Source organism: Carcharodon carcharias, chromosome 4 (assembly GCF_017639515.1).
Source record: "Carcharodon carcharias isolate sCarCar2 chromosome 4, sCarCar2.pri, whole genome shotgun sequence".
In the NCBI taxonomy this organism is placed as follows: domain Eukaryota; kingdom Metazoa; phylum Chordata; class Chondrichthyes; order Lamniformes; family Lamnidae; genus Carcharodon; species Carcharodon carcharias.
In genome coordinates this window covers 185,907,298-185,923,878 of record NC_054470.1, presented here as the reverse complement: position 1 = coordinate 185,923,878, position 16,581 = coordinate 185,907,298, and the positions used below count along the sequence as shown (strand labels likewise).

General features: G+C 41.1%; 1 protein-coding gene across 7 annotated transcripts in view; it reads left to right on the top strand.

The window, feature by feature from the left end:
• Positions 1-16,581, top strand: part of clcn3 (chloride channel 3) — a 185,833-nt gene that overhangs the window by 91,449 nt on the left and 77,803 nt on the right. Inside the window, exon 1 of one of the 7 annotated variants that reach the window (XM_041185778.1) lies at positions 5,910-5,931. The exons of 5 other annotated variants lie outside the window; for them this stretch is intronic. The gene's annotated coding sequence lies outside the window, so the exon portion shown is untranslated. Of the gene's footprint in view, positions 1-5,909; positions 5,932-14,404; positions 14,428-16,581 lie in introns of those variants that run through there. One more of the 7 variants, XM_041185776.1, reaches the window with a different exon arrangement.

Genomic DNA, 16,581 nt, shown 5'->3' with positions numbered 1-16,581 from the left:
TGTGTTCCTTTCCGCAGATGCTGCCAGACCTGCTGAGTTTTTCCAGGTATTTTTATTTTTGTTTTGGATTTCCAGCATCCATAGTTTTTTGCTTTTATCTCAGGCATATTAACAAGTTAGAAGAGCCAGCAGGAGAGTAGGATTAGATTAAATGGCGCATATAAAGAAAAATATCAGAGCAGGCTTGATTGGCTGAATGACCTGCTTCTGTACTCTTGGATATTATTATTCCACTCTTGCTTAATATGTGAAGTGATCTGTTCACAGGTCACTGAACATATACATCAGAGTGAAGCTCAACGCAAACTGGAGGAACAGCATCTCATCTTCCTCTCTATCTCTCTCTCCGCCCCCCACACACACACCTTAAACCAGCTTATATTTCAACTCTTTCTTGGACTCGAACTCAAGTTCTGTCGAAGGGTCATGAGGACTCGAAACGTCAACTCTTTTCTTCTCCGCCGATGCTGCCAGACCTGCTGAGTTTTTCCAGGTAATTCTGTTTTTGTTTTTGTTTTGGATTTCCAGCATCTGCAGTTTTTTTGTTTTTATCTCATCTTCCAACTAGGCACTTTACAGCCTTCTGGACTGAATATTGTGTTCGACAATTTTAGATCATGAACTCTCTCCCCCATCCCCACCCCCTTTCCGATCCCCCTTTTTTTCCCAATAATTTATATAGATTTTTCTTTTCCCATTTTTAAATGTATTTCCATCCATTGTTTTATCTCTACCTTTTAGCCTATTTCGATTCCTTCCCTTCACCCCACCCCACCTAAGGCTATCTGTACCTTGCTTGTCCTGCTTTCTATCCTTAATTAGCACATTCCTTAGATAATATCACCACCTTCAATATCTCTTTGTCCTTTTGTCTCACATCTTTTGGTTATCTCCACCTATCACTGGCCTTCTATCCAGCTCTACCTGTCCCACCCCCCCTCCCCTTAAACCAGTTTATATTTCACCTCTTTTCTATTTTTCCTTAGTTCTGTTGAAGAGTCATACGGACTCAAAACGTTAACTGTGTTCCCCTCCGCAGATGCTGCCAGACCTGCTGAATTTTTCCAGGTATTTTTATTTTTTGTTATATATCAGAATGGTCACATCTTAATTCAAAAAGTGATTCATTTTGGTAGGAAGATATAAAATGGGGTGCAGGGGCACAGGAATCTGGAAGTATATGTGCAAAAATTTTTAAGGTGGCAGGGTAGGCTGAGAGAATGCTTAAAAAAGGATCCTGGGCTTTATAAATAGGTGCATAGAGCACATGAGCAAGGGAGTTATGATAAAAACAAAAAAACTGCGGATGCTGGAAATCCAAAACAAAAACAGAATTACCTGGAAAAACTCAGCAGGTCTTCTCCGCCGATGCTGCCAGACCTGCTGAGTTTTTCCAGGTAATTCTGTTTTTGTTTTGGAGTTATGATAAACCTGTATAAAATACTGGTTCAGCCTCTCGTTCTGGGCACCACACTTGAGGAAGGATGTGAAGACATAAGAGAGAGTGCAAAAACGAATGATTCCAGGGATGACGAATTTCAGATACATAGATTGGAAAGGCTGAGGATGTTCCTGGAGAAGGCTGGGAGGAGATTTGATTGAGATATTCAAAATCAATGTTCAATTTAAACAAATTTTATTATTTATTTAATTGTTTCTAAGTTCTAAAATTGCCAAACATTTTTTTTTCCAGTTTCATTTTTGTCACAATTTCTTTTTGTTCTGCTGCTCGCCCTCACACCTGTTTGTAAAGTATCTTGCCTGCTAGAGGGGTGACCCATCCTGGGTTTTGTTCCACAAGAACCAGGTGAAAACTGCACCTCCCATAATTCACTTTTCTGTTGAACTTGTCAAAAAGACCTACCCGAGGTCCAGCTGAAATTTCAAACCCGAGCTCTAGGCTCCAAACAGAATGAATGGCAGTTCTCTGTAAGGGAAATTTCAACAGGCTGTATATTCTCAAAGGCTAAAAGCAAAGCTTCAGAATTGAAACTTCAAAATGATAGTGAAGGTGGGGGAGTGGGGTGTGGATGGGGAAAGAAATCGGAAATGATAACCTGACTAAACGTGAGTGATGAAAGGTAGGAAAAAGTGTATATGAAGGAGGAATAAATTTTGAATGTCAACTTAGTAACTTATTCAGATAGTTATTTTTATCATCATTTGTTATTTCTAAATGTTTACATTGACCTGAGTAAAGAAGGAAAGTGATGGCCGTATATCATGTCGAAATGCCACTTAAAGATTGCTCAATTTTGTGTTACTTGCTGGTTTGTAAATGATTGCTTGGGTTAAGGTTTCGTTGGCTTGTTTCTCATACTTTTTGCTACTTTTGATTCACTCAATTTTGTCAGTTAGATTATCATTTAAGGTTTTTTTTATCACCACCTATCATCCCTGAGGCTTTGCTTTTCAAGCGTGCAGCCTTTGACAGATCTGATGCCAACTTTGCATGCTAGGTGCAAGCAGGGCCAGGGAAAGAAATCTTCTGGTGCATCTTTTTTCAGGCCCCTTATTTCCACCACCACCACCACCCCCGCCACCCTTAACTCTTGGCATCTTCTGTTGAGTGCCTTCGCGAAGCGATATAATATAGAATAATGCAGCACAGAAGGAGACCATTCAGCCCATCAAGTCTGTGGCAGTACTTTTGAAGAGAAATCCAGCTAGACCTGCCTACCGCCCCCTACCCGCTGTTTCCCTATAATATTTTTCTCCAAGTATTTGTCCAATTTTCTTTTTAACACTAATTTGAATTTTTATCCACCACAGAATCAGGAAAAGAGTGCATTCCGAAACCTAACCACTTTTTGTGCGAAAGTTTTTCCTCATGTCGCCTCTGCTTTTTGCCTATCAACTTAAATGAAGTTAAATCTGGGCCATCTGAGTATCGATCCTTCAGCCATTGGAAAGTTTCTATTTATTCATAATTTTATACACCTCCATCAAATCCCTTCAGGCTTCCTGGCTTAAAGGAGAATAACCCTAGCTTCTCTGGAATCCCTCATCCCTGGAGCCGTTCTAGTAAATCTCTTTGAACCCTCTACAAAGCCTTCACATCTTTCCAGTGCCCAGATTTGGGAACCATAGTCATGGCGGGGTTGAACTGTTTTAATAGGTTTAGCAAAATATCTTGGTTTTTGTACTCTATGCCTCTATTTATAAAGCTTATTTGAAGGCTCAGGCTTCAGTATGGTACACTTAACAACCATGGCTTTGTCAGGCAATTACACATAACTTGGTTGTTCATATTATGCAATCAGCACTGCTTCTTTGAACCTGGCCTGATGCAATATCTGGACAGCAACATCCAAAAGACTTGAACGTCACAAGCACTGCAAACAACAATCGCATGTAGATATGAGAATATCTTGAACCAAGATTGTTATGATATGGCAGGTGGTATTTGCCAGGCTGATCAAATCCCAAATGAAAACTTGGCCATGCTATCACAACAATTTTGCAATTTGTATTTTTTACATGAAGGCTTGTGCACTGAAGTCAGAAGTAATTAGTCCACTACCACCTTTAGAGATTTTAAAGATGAAATTAAAACCTTTATTAACAAAAGAAAATAAAACTTAAACACACAAAATTACAGTTACATGGTTACATTTAATTTTATAACAGTTCTCACAAGATTTCGACTTAACTAGACTCCCAAATACACACCTCTTTCAGCCAACACTCCAAATAGACTCTTAATCTGTAAAACACCTAGGAATATTGCCATAAGCACCCACTGTTGCTGTAAGGGAGGTATTTCACAGCTTCTTTCTCCCTCTCACTCGGCAATGGAACTCCAAAGGCTTTAACGCAACCTTGGTTCCTGGAACAGCAAACTTCTCCAGGGTGGCTAGAGGCTTTTTCCCATAGGTCTGTTTCACAGTGCTTCTTTCAAGATCACTCCCCATACAGTTTTCCATCTTTCTTTAAATATCTTCCCTCCCTTTTGATTTGTAAATCCCATTGTTTCAATCTTTCTTTGGAAGTTACTTTTTCCCAAAATATAAAAATCTTTCATGTTGTCATTATGGCCAGCACTTTTGGGGGCAAGAAACTTAATAGCTTTGCCTTATTTACCTTGCCAGTTGTAAACATCTTATGTCTCTTTGAAAATCAAACAACCTCTCAGCTTATCTAAAAATTGCAAATTCCATTCACACTGTATGTGCTGAGACTTCACCCTAGCTTAGTTATCTCCATTTCAAATGTCTGTTTTATACCTAACCCCTTTTGATTATTCAAATCTTGCAGTCTGACTGTCTGGATTTAATTAAACTAGACGCATGTACACGCACGCACGCACACATAGATACGTACACACAGAATCCCCATAAGCCTGCTTTAAAGTATCCCAGAGTAATATTAGGGAAAAAAACTCTTTCCATTATAACAGTGACATATTCAATTGGTGTATGACCCCTGGTTTCACTTCTAAGTTTAAAATGGCAAACCTACTTCCTATGTCTGACTCCCCCCACACCCCTCCCCCCCGTCCCAACCTCCGAACATCCCTAACCCCCAAATCCTTTTCACTTACCTTCGGCACTTACCTTCTCCCTGGCCTGTCAATTTCAGTGGGACTTTTAAACTTACCTGCTTTGTGACAGCTGGTGCTGTAAAAAGGGGGGTGAGGGACAGGCATGTCCTCCTTCAATTCGATGTTGCTGGACTTCAGAGACAGCTGCGCTGCCTGGATCTCACCCGATCTGAGTTGGAAGGTGAGGCGAGACAGGCACAGAAGAAATTTGGTGTAGGTAAGTGGGCATTGAGTGGCAGTCTGACGCTGATTGCCCACCATTTGTTGGTTCTAATAATGGAATAAATGTAACTGCAAAAGGCCTGCATTTTAGTTTTAAATGTTTATAATTTCTCCATATATGATGGTGGTCATCCTTTACATGTTTGTAGAATGCCACTGTTGAAACAGTGAAGATGATAGTGAAACAAAAACAAAAATACCTGGAAAAACTCAGCAGGTCTGGCAGCATCTGTGGAGAGGAACACAGTTAACGTTTCGAGTCCATATGACTCTTCAACAGAACTAAGTAAAAATAGAAGAGAGGTGAAATATAAGCTGGTTTAAGGGGGAAGGGGGTGGGACAGGTAGAGCTGGATAGAAGGCCAGTGATTTTTGGAAATAACCAAAAGATGTCACAGACGAAAGGACAAAGAGGTGTTGAAGGTGATGATAGTGACTTTGGATATGGTGGTAAGAGGCATAACTTGACTAACAGCCAATTATTGATTGATTAAACCACGGTAATATTTGGAAATGTTAATGGATAACCTCAGGGAAATTTGTAATGCAGTGGTTTGAAGCGGAAAGCAGCTGTAACTGCTAAGTGCTTTTTGATTGAGTCCCTTGCTGACCATATGCTCTCTCAATAGCTATTCAAAGCAGTGCATAGTTCAGTTATACAGACCAGAAGGCTCTGAAATTGATCCTTGCTTTGCGCCCTTTTAATTGAACTCAAGATAGACACAGTAGGAGATATCACAATTAACCTCAATCCCATCTGGCTGGGGAGTAAACAAATTGCTGGGATTCCTCTTTCATCACTATTCAGTGACTGTGTCTTTACCAGATAATAGGTAAGGTCAGATTTTGATTTGGCTATGATTTCTGCCATGGTTGAATATCTTAGTGCTCCCACATGAAGAATGGGCACTTGGCACAATCAAGGGCACCTACTGTCCATCTAAGTCTGGCTTATTACCATTAGGAGAAAACAATGGAGCGAAGAAGACTGACAAGAGGAAAATATATGTTAGGCAGAATTTTGTCAGAGGTACGCTGTTCCTGATGGCAGAACGGAAAGTGTGCACAACTTCCACTCTCTCGCTTTTTCCTGTTTCCCATGTGATTACAATTAAAATTTAAAGTTTCGGTGGCACGCACAGGAGACGCATGTGATCAAGCAGCAGGTAAGCTTTTTGATTGTGAAAGCCTCTGTTAGCTGACAATGTTGTAGGCACGGGTGAGCTATAAAAGAGCCTCCTGGTCAAACAAGGAGGCTGTACTTTTTGGCCAAAACTTCCCAACTGAACTCCTTAGATATTAACATAAGTCTTATTGAGAGCACAAAGATGGCATGGGTCTTTTTTCAAATCTAAATTTCACTTGCAAATAATTCACATTGCATTGATTTCACTTGATTCGCTTGTTATTTGTTGAGATTAGCTTAGTCAGAGAGCTAAATGTTCTGGCATGCCTCATGGTTGACGCATTGATGTTTACAGGGTAGTTAGGGAGTTCCCTTTATTCCCTATGGAAGAAACAGTGTTGTTTTTTTTTCGTTCACTCTTCATTGAATGTTCATGTTAGTGTCCAGTGTTGTAGTCACCACTATATGAGACATAGCTCAACTTGCAGGCTCAGCTAGCCCTCCCTTCTATGTATTGTAAAGGACATTGTCTGAGATCACTCTCAGCGAGGATAATTGAAATGTTGGAGGTGAAATTAAAGTCCTGTAAGGACTCTATCAGCCAACAAGCTGAGATGAACCTACATGTGGACAGTATTGACACTGCCCTTTAGGCTCCTCATTTTCTTACCTTGATGATGCCAGGCCCTTTCCTTTTCAAATCCTTCAAGCCCCGACCCCATCCTCTGTCCTCCCTTGGTTCCTTCTTCTACTCCTCCGCTCCACTCTACAACAGCCCCCATAACTGACTCACTCTTGCTGATCCCAAGCCTCCACGCAAGCTGCCATTCTCCTGCTCCCCTCCCTTGTGTTGTAGAATGAAATGATCACAGACACAACTGCACAAAACTGACTGGTGCATGCCACCTTTAAACAAAACATTACCCAAGTGCGACGAGTATCTCATGTACCACTGACTTTAGCTTGGAGGTAGGACTGCATTAAAAAGAAGTTTCACGCTAATGGCATGCAAATAGACCACAAGTACAAACCCGCCACAGGCCAGGTGAGGCTCAGTATTGTTATGAGAATCAGGAAGGACTGCGTGCACTTAGTGTGTGTCATACTTATTTTGTGTTATTTTTCTTTTCACAGCCTTGTTGTCATATATTTAGTCTACTGAGTTGTGATTACCATCTCCCAGCCAATTGTTCTAACCAGATGAAACTCTAATGCTGTTCTGTTGATTATCCTTACCCCAAGGTTGGCTCACAGTTTTATGTGATCAGCTTCAAAATTGGTCCTCCCAGCTCTGTCGTGTCAAGCCTTCTTGCAGGTAGCATCTCTAACCACATCTTCCCTGCTCCCTTGTCTCAGTCTTTTGGTTCCCATTATTTCGTGAAGCCTGATTATTCCTGCTTTATATCATTTTCTTGTATTTCTAATTTGAGGCCAACTCCATGGTCTACCTTTACTTCTTTGTTTGATGCCGTATATTTTATTAACTCCCTTGCTACCTATTTTCACAGTCTAATTTCCTTTTTCCACACCAGTTTTCTCTGCAATTTTATCCCAATGCTGGTTGCTTTTCAACTTGACCCCCACAGCTTTCTTCCAAAAGCCTGACTTTCGCCATAGCGGACTGATTCCTGCTTCCTGAAGTGCTGATCCCTCTCTTGCTTCAGTCTGTGATTTCAGCTAATCCCTTTTCATAGAACATTACTGTACAGAAGGGGACCTTTTCTTCCAGACATTCCAAAGAAGGTGAAAGAAAGGATAAGTTGATGGGGAGAAAGAGGAGAGTTTGGGAAAATGTGGCAGAAAGTGGAGACTTGAGCAACACCATTCTGAAGTGACCACAGTAGAGAGAAAAAAACAAAAAAACTGCAGATGCTGGAAATCCAAAACAAAAACAGAATTACCTGGAAAAACTCAGCAGGTCTTGAAACGTCAACTCTTTTCTTCTCCGCTGACGCTGCCAGACCTGCTGAGTTTTTCCAGGTAATTCTGTTTTTGTTACAGTAGAGAGAAACATTGGCTGGAAGCAGATTAGAAAACCCAATTTAATTCCCTACATAACATCATTGTGGTGCACTGTTCTCTGCGTAACAACATTGTGTGCACACTATCACCATAACGACTACAGTACTTTAAGAAGCAGGCCCATAACCACCATTTCCAAGATAACTAGGATGGACAATAAATATAGTCACGTCGTGCCTGTGCACTGCTGAGAACCAATAAAAAAAAAAGCATGTCAAATTTGTTCTCAAAAATTCTGTTGCAGGCAATGCTGGTGTAATCATTCACTATTTAGTACGCTGAAGCAAACAGTGAAATTGATTTATAACTCCATGAATAGTTTCCCAAAACAGTAAAACCTAGAATAAGGTCAACATCAATGGTGGCTCATTTTTATCAAGCGATTAAACACCATGTTACTGTATTTGTTGTGCTGCAGTATTATCCTGTTCCAGTAAACTCAAGTTCAGTTCCAGATAGCCAATGTGTTGTTTGCACTTTACTTCTCTTGCTCTATTTGAGAATGATGGAGTGGTGCTGTGAAAACTTACTTAAAATGCTAATTCTTATCACATTTCCTTTGGTTAGAATTCCTGCATAGCCTTCCCTTCTCCATTTGTTTGCATGCCTACTACACAGTAAATATGAGAACATCTACATTAAATTGACCCAGCTCCATGTTGTAGCTGTGGTGGTATCTGGTTCAGTTCAGCTTCTGAGTGTGACTGTCAAAATGTTAATGCTGGGAGTTTAGTGATGTATAGCTGCTGCAAATCTTGGGGAAACAGCTGGGCTTTCAATGTAGAGATGATTGTTACCTGTTACTTTGATTACATAAATGTTACCTGCTACTTGTCAGCCCAAGCCTGGCTGTTATCCAGGGCCTGCTGCAGACTGGGATGGGCTGCTTCATTATCAAAACAGTTGTGAATTGAGTTAAACACTGCAGAATCGCTATCGAGCAATTGGACCAATCAAATTAGCAGAGGTGGTATTTTTGTGATAGTTTCCTGGACCAATACGTTGTGAAATCGACTGGGGCTAAAGCGATAAAGATAATATGCAATGAGGCAAGGTTAGTTAATACTTTCATGATAAAAGATCTGTTGGGGATAAAGGTGATCATATTACAATTCAATTCCACATTGAAAACGACATACTCCAGTCCCAAGTAAGAAACTTGAACAAAGCCAATTATATAGGTGGGGTGAGCTGGCTAAGGTTGACTGGGTAAAAGGTATGGCAATAAATACACAGTGGGAAACAGTTAAAGAAACAATTCTATATGTTCTCCAAAATTATATTCCATTAAAACAAAAAAACTCAACAGGAAATTTCCATTTGTGATTTACTAAGGAAGTTAAGGATAGTATTAGATTAAATTGGATTGTTGCTTTTGGGAGGAGTTTAAACTAATTTGGCAGGGGGAGGGGACACAGAACGTGAGCAGAATAGGAACACATCATAATACAGTAAAAAAATCAATTCAGAGGGAGTACAGTTGCATTAAGTTTCAAGGGAGTAAGGCAAGGCTGGATGGCCTCTACTTTAATGCCAGAAGTATTACAGGTAAAACGGATGAGTTAAGGGTGAGGATTGACACGTGGAATTGTGATATGGTAGCCATGACTGAGATGTGGTTGAGGGAGGGTCAGGGTTGGCAGCTCAACATTCCGGGATATACAATATTCAGGCGAGAAAGGGGAGGGGGTAAAAGAGGAGGAGGCATTGCATTATTAGTTAAGGAGTCAGTTACTGCAGTAAGGAGAGATGATATCTTGGAGGGGGCATCAAATGAATCTTTGTGGAGAGCTTAGGAATAAAAAAGGGGCAGCCACAATGTTAGGTGTTTATTATAGAACCCCAGATAGTCAGAGGGAAACTGAGGAGCAAATATGTGCACAATTTGTGGAAGTGTGTAAAAACAATAACAAGAGGGTAATTATATTAGGTGATTTCAACTTTCCCAACAATAATTGGGATAGACATAGTGTTAAGGGCTTGGATGGAGTGGATTTCTTGAAATGTGTACAGGAGAACTTTTTAGGTCAATATGTAGAGGGTCCAACAAGGGATGGCGCAGTGCTGGACCTAATGTTGGGGAATGAAGCCGGACAGGTGGTTGAGGTGGTGGTGGGGGAGCATTTTAGTGATAGCGACCACAACATGGTACAGTTTAAGCTTGTTATGGACAAAGAAATAGACAAGTTGCAAAAAAAATGTTTTGGATTGGGGCAGAGTGGATTTTAATAAAATTAGGCAGAATCTGGCCAAGGTAAACTGGGAACAGATACTTGTGGGGAAATCTACAGAGGAGCAGTGGGGGGCGTTCAAAAATGAAATGGGGAGGGTACAGGCTTAACATGTTCCCTCTAGGTGATTGGAAGTGGTAACAAGCCCAGAGAGCCATGGATGACCAGAGATATTCAGGATACAATGAGAAGGAAAAGAGAGGCTTTTAGCAGGTACAAGGTGAGCAAATCAGTGGAGGCATTAGTGGAGTACAGAAAGTGCAGGGTGGAGCTTAAGAAAGCAATTGGGAGAGCAAAGAGGGGATATGAGAAAGCTCTGGCTGATAAAAGTAGGGAAAATCCCAAGATATTCTATAAGTATATCAATGGGAAGAGGATAACCAGGGAAAGAGTAGGGCCCATTAGGGACCAAGAGGGCAATATATGGGTGGAGCCAGAGGACATTGGTAGAGCGTTGAACGAATACTTCACATCCATCTTCATCCAAGAGAATGAGGATGAAGGTATGGAACTCGGGGAGAGAGACTGTGCATGCTTCCAACTTTTGCATCTGCCCGCCGAGCGAAATATCGTGCGATTTTATACTCGGTCAGGTCGGACGTGTGCCTGCCCCTGGAATGTAAAATTCTACCCATAGAGTCACTTAGGGCACAGAAGGACGCCATTAAGTTCATTGAATCCATGCCAGCTCCCTGTGCAGCGATCCAATCAGTCCCACTTGCCCCTTTGGTCCACGTAGCCCTGCAAGTTTATTTCCTTTAAGTGCCCACCCACTTTCCTTTTGAAATCATTTATTGTTTTCACTTCCACCATTCCCGTGGGCAGCAAGTTTCGGGCCATTACCAAGTTACCTCTCGTATTCTCCTGCACCCCTTGCTCAAAATCTTGATCTCTGGCCCCTAGTCTTTGTACAGTCAGCTAATGGGAAGAATGTTTTCTTGTCTACTATATCTTTGTCATAATCTTGTACACTTTTATCAGATCTCCTTCAATCTCCTTTGCTTCAAGGAAAGCAACCCAGTCTTTCTAACCTAACCTTATAACTAAAATCCCCCATCCCTGCAACCTTTTTGGTAAATCCCCTCTGCACTCTCTCAAGGATCCTTACATCCTTCCTTAAGTGTGGCAACCAAAACTGGATGCAATACTCTAATTGGGGCCTAATCAGAGCATTATATAGGTCCAGCATAATGTCCTGCTTTTGTACTAAATGCCTCCATATGAAGCTCACGATCCCATATGCTTTGCTAACCATTCTCTCTCAATATGTCCTGCCACTTTCAAAGATCAGTGCACTTAAACCCCCAAGTCCCTTTGTTCCTGCAAACTCTTTAGAATTGTGCCATTAAGTCTGTATCACCTCTCTCTATCCTTTCTGCATAAATCCATCATCTGTATTAAATTCCAATTTGGTGTGGCCAATCTTTTTGTATCTGAAGATTGAGAGACGACTGTGTGACATAAACAAGATGATTATTGTATTGTTGGTGGGTCATAGTAAAAATTGACCTGGCCAAGTTTTTTTTTATAACAGAATAAAGGAGTGTGCTCTACTGAAATTGAATTCTTAATTTATTCCTTCATGGGATGTGGGCATTACAGGCAAGGCCCTTGAACTGAGTGCTTGCTAGGCCATCTCAGAGAGCAGTTAAGAGTCAACATTTTGTGGGTCTGGAGTCACATGTAGACCAGACTGACTAGGGATGCCAAATTTCCTGAAGGACATTAGTGAATCAAATGAGTTTTATGACAATCTCGTAGTTTCACGGTCACATGGCTGATTTTTAATTGCTGATTTATCTAACTAACTGAATTTAAATTCTCCAGCAGCCATGATGAGATTTGAACCTGTGTCTCCAAAGCATTAGCCAGGGCCTCTGGATTACTGGTCCAATAACATTACCACAATGCCACTGTCTCCCAGAGTCACAGAATCTTTACAGTGCAGAAGAAGACCATTCAGCCCATTGAGTCTGCTCTGGCTCTCTGAAAGAGCATTCCACCTAGTCCCATTCCCCCTGCCTTACCCCCGTAACCTTGCACATTCTTTCTTTTTGGATAACAATCCAGTTTCCTTTTGAATAAATCGATGGAATCTGCCTCCACCACACTCTCAGGATGTTCGTCCCAGACTCCATTTTTCCTCTCATCACTTTTACTCCTTTTGCCGATTATTTTGAATCTGTGCTCTCTAGCTCTTGCTCCCTTGTGTGGGAACAGTTTCTCACTATTTACCCTGACTGTACCCCTCAGTATCTTGAATACCTCTATTAATTCTCCTCTCGGCCATCTTTTCTCCAACCAAAACAGTCCCAATCTCTCCAATCTATCCTCATAGCTACAGTTCTTTATCTCTGGAATCATTCTTGTGACTCTCCTCTATACCCTCTCCAAAGCCTTCACATCCTTCCTCAAATATGGCACCCGGAACTGGAGGCCGTTCTCCAGATGAGGCCTAACTAGTGTCTTATACAAGTTCAACATGACCTCCTTATTCTTGTACTCAATGCCCCTATTAATAAAGTCTGAGATACTAAATGCTTTATTAACTACTCTCTCAACATGCCCTGCCATCTTCAATGACTTATGTACATATACACTGAGGTCCCTCTGTTCCGGCACCTCCTCTAGAGGCCCTCCCTTTATTTTATAATGTCTCACCATATCCTTCTGCCAAAATAAATCACCTCTCACTTCTCTGCATTGAACTTCATCTACCACTTGCGTGCCCAATCCACCAACATGCCTATGTCTTTTGAAGCTTACGACTATCCTCATCACAGTTGACAACGTTTCCAACCTTTGTATCATCTGCAAATTTTGAAATCGTGCCCTGCACACCACAGCCTAGGTTGTTAATATATATCAGGAAGAGCAAGGGTCCCAACACTGACCCCTGGGGCACTCCACTACAAAGCTTCTTCCATCTGAAAAACAACCATTTTATCACTATTCTCTGTTTCCTGTCACTCAGCCAATTTCTTATCCCAGTGCCTACTTTCCCTTTTATTCCATGAGCTAGAATTTTACTCACAAGTCTGTTGTGTGGCTTTGTATCAAATGTCTTTTAAAAATCCAAATACAGCACATCAAGTGTTGCCCTTATCAACCTTCTCTGTTCACAGAATCACAGTGCAGAAGAGGCCCTTCGGCCCATCGAGTCTGCACCGACACGTGAGAAACACCTGACCTACCTACCTAATCCCGTTTACCAGCACTTGGCCCGTAGCCTTGAATGTTATGACGTGCCAAGTGCTCATCCAGGTACTTTTTAAAGGATGTGAGACAACCCACCTCCACCACTCTCCCAGGCAGTGCATTCCAGACTGTCACCACCCTCTGGGTAAAAACGTTTTTCCTCACATCCTCCCCTAAACTTCTTGCCCCTCACCTTGAACTTATGTCGCCTCGTGACTGACCCTTCAACAAAGGGGAACAGCTGCTCCCTATCCACCCTGTCCATGCCCCTCATAATCTTGTACACCTCGATCAGGTCACCCCTCAGTCTTCTTTGCTCCAACGAAAACAACCCAAGTCTATCCTCCTCAATAAAACTCCCAAGTTAGTTAAACATGTTTTTCTTTTAATGAATTAATGCTGGCTTTCCCTAATTATCTTGGACTTGTCTAAGTGACTATTGATTTTGTCCCGAACTGTAGATTCCTGAAGTTTCCCTACCATTGAAGTCAAACTGACTGGTCTGTAGTTGCCAGCTTTATCCTTGCACCCTTTTTTGAACAGGAGTGTAACATTGCAATTCTCCAGTCCTCTGGCACCATCTCTGTGTTTTAGGAAGACTGGAAGATTATCACTAGTGCCTCTGAAATTTCCACTCTCACTTCCCTCAGTACTCTTGGGTGCATCTCATTCAGTCCTGGTACCTTATCTATTTTAAGTAAAGATAATCTTTCTAGGACCTCCTCCTCCTCAATTGTAAATTCTTTGAGTGTACCGGTTACCATCTCCTCTCACCTCGGCCTGGGTAGCATCTTCTTCCTTTTTAAAGACAGATACAAAATACTCTTTTAACCCCTCCGCTATTCCTTCTGCCTCCATGTGCAAGTCCCCTTTTTTATCCCTAATCGGCCCCACCCCTCTCAATGATGGTGGGCTGGGAGGAGTTACGTTAGCATTGGGGACTAGTTTTGTAATGGAAGAGAATGGGAGATGAACAAAACAAAATCAGAATTACCTGGAAAAACTCAGCAGGTCTGGCAGCATCGGCGGAGAAGAAAAGAGTTGACGTTTTGAGTCCTCATGACCCTTCCACAGAACAGTTCCAGGTAATTATGTTTTTGTTTTGGATTTCCAGCATCCGCAGTTTTTTGGTTTTATGGGAGGTGTACAGTTTAGTTTTATTGGTTTTGCACCTGAAAAAACTACTTTTCCACCTTGATTTGGACAAAGCAGAAACAAGGCAGCTGTAAGTTTTTTTACTAGATATTTGCATGTAGGTTTGATATGTGAAGTGTTGTGTTATCCTGTCACAGCCACCAATGTAACATGCTATGATGACATCAATTTTCAGCTGACTTCAATTTTTGCCATCACTCTCTTTTTCTCCAGGTATTCTTTGCTGTAGTTGATTGTGAAATTCAGGGGACTGATCTTATATGTTGTCATGGTGGTTCATTAGAAACGAGTGTACAGAAAGATAATGAAGGAAGGCACAAGATTGATTTTGTCCCTTCCATCGTGCCTTCATAGCATACCTTTTCTTGACATACATTCAAATGCAATAATCAGTTGGAACCCCGACATTACTCTAAATTAATCTGTTACCAAATATAATCTTCTCATCTAGGTTAATTTATGGCTATGAATGCTAGAACTGAAGACACAGTTTCTGGTTCTAACAATGCTGGGCCTATATGAACGCACACAGTAGAGAATCCAGACTTCCCACTGGCTGGAGGTCTTAATGAAAATTTAAAAGGGATATTTGATGTTGTCTCCTTTCTACTTTTATTGCTGCCTTAAAGTCTCCGTGGTGGTACAGTTATATTTCTCTGGACAAGATTACATTTTGTTGACTTCAGAATGTACTTTTTATGAGTGTGCGTGCTTTTAAAAATTTTGTTTGAAGTCTGTAGAAAGAAATTCCTGACCACAAGCACACACTTAATCAGGAATGCTTAATCGGAATTCAGTTTCCATGGTGAAAAGGTGGAACAGTTCCAGTAGAACAGAGCTGTTTAATAATCAAATATTTTTTCACTCTGCATTTACTAATAAGGATTGCTGTAAACTCGAACATTGGCTCCATTTTAGACAGTAAGGTGAACCACATTAAAGGTGTCAAGTTTCTAACAAAGTGTAAAGCTTGCTTTGAAAAAGAGCTTTTAAATAGCAAGTACATTTAAATTATTACAAAAATAGAATACAATGTATATTTTGTAAACTTGTCAGCATTTTTGTCATTGACTAGGGTTTATGCAATTATATGTAATAGCTTATTTTATGCAGTGCCATTTTTGACTGATGTCGTCACATTAATGGATTATGTTTTGAAAACAGTCAAAGTTCACATTTCATGTGAAATATTCTTGAAGTCTTAATTCTTGCTCAATAATTCTTTCTTTGGAAAATTCCAAGCTCATGATGTGTTTTACACCACGTATTCTAACAGCTTCAGGCCCACTTGCTTGGATGCTTCTCAATGCTGTGCTGCAGATTACATTATAACATGTACAAACCAATAAAGAAGGTATTGCAGCAGCACCAACAATGATTTGTCTTTATATAACACCATCAATGCATAAAACAACCCCAAGGCACTTCATGAAGGTGTGATCAGACTGAAAAAGATGCTGAACAAAAAGATAAAATATTAGGACGGATGACTACTGAGTTTTACTCCATGTCCAAAAGGAGCAGAGAGAGAGAGAGATGCAGAGATTTTGGGAGGATACATCAGTGCGTATACTTCATTGACTGAAGGCATTGCTGTCAACGGTGGAGCAAAGGGAGTAGAGGATGACCAAGCAACCAGAATCAGCGTTCCCTGATGTTTTTATGACTGAAGGACGTTACATGGAAAAGGGGATGGGGGCCATGTAAGGATTTAAACATGAGGATGAAATTTATAAATTTGAGACTTTGACTGAACTGGGAATAAATGTGGGTCAGCATGCACTGTGGATGAATGGAACCTGGTATGGGTCAGGCTACGAGCAGCAAGCAGAGTTTTGGATCAGCTTGAGGGTGGGAAATGGAAGGCTTGGCTTATCATGTGAACATTAGAATATTGGAGTCCTTGTAATAAAGGGATAGTGTAAGGATTTTTGAAGCAAAATGTTGAGGCACACACTGTTGTGGAGACAGAAGTAAGGGGTCTTTGTGCTGGGGAGGGATGTGCAATCAGAAACTCAGGTCAGGGTCAAGGAGGATGCTGAGGTTGCTAGTGATCTGGTTCAGAAAGAGCTCACGTACACAGT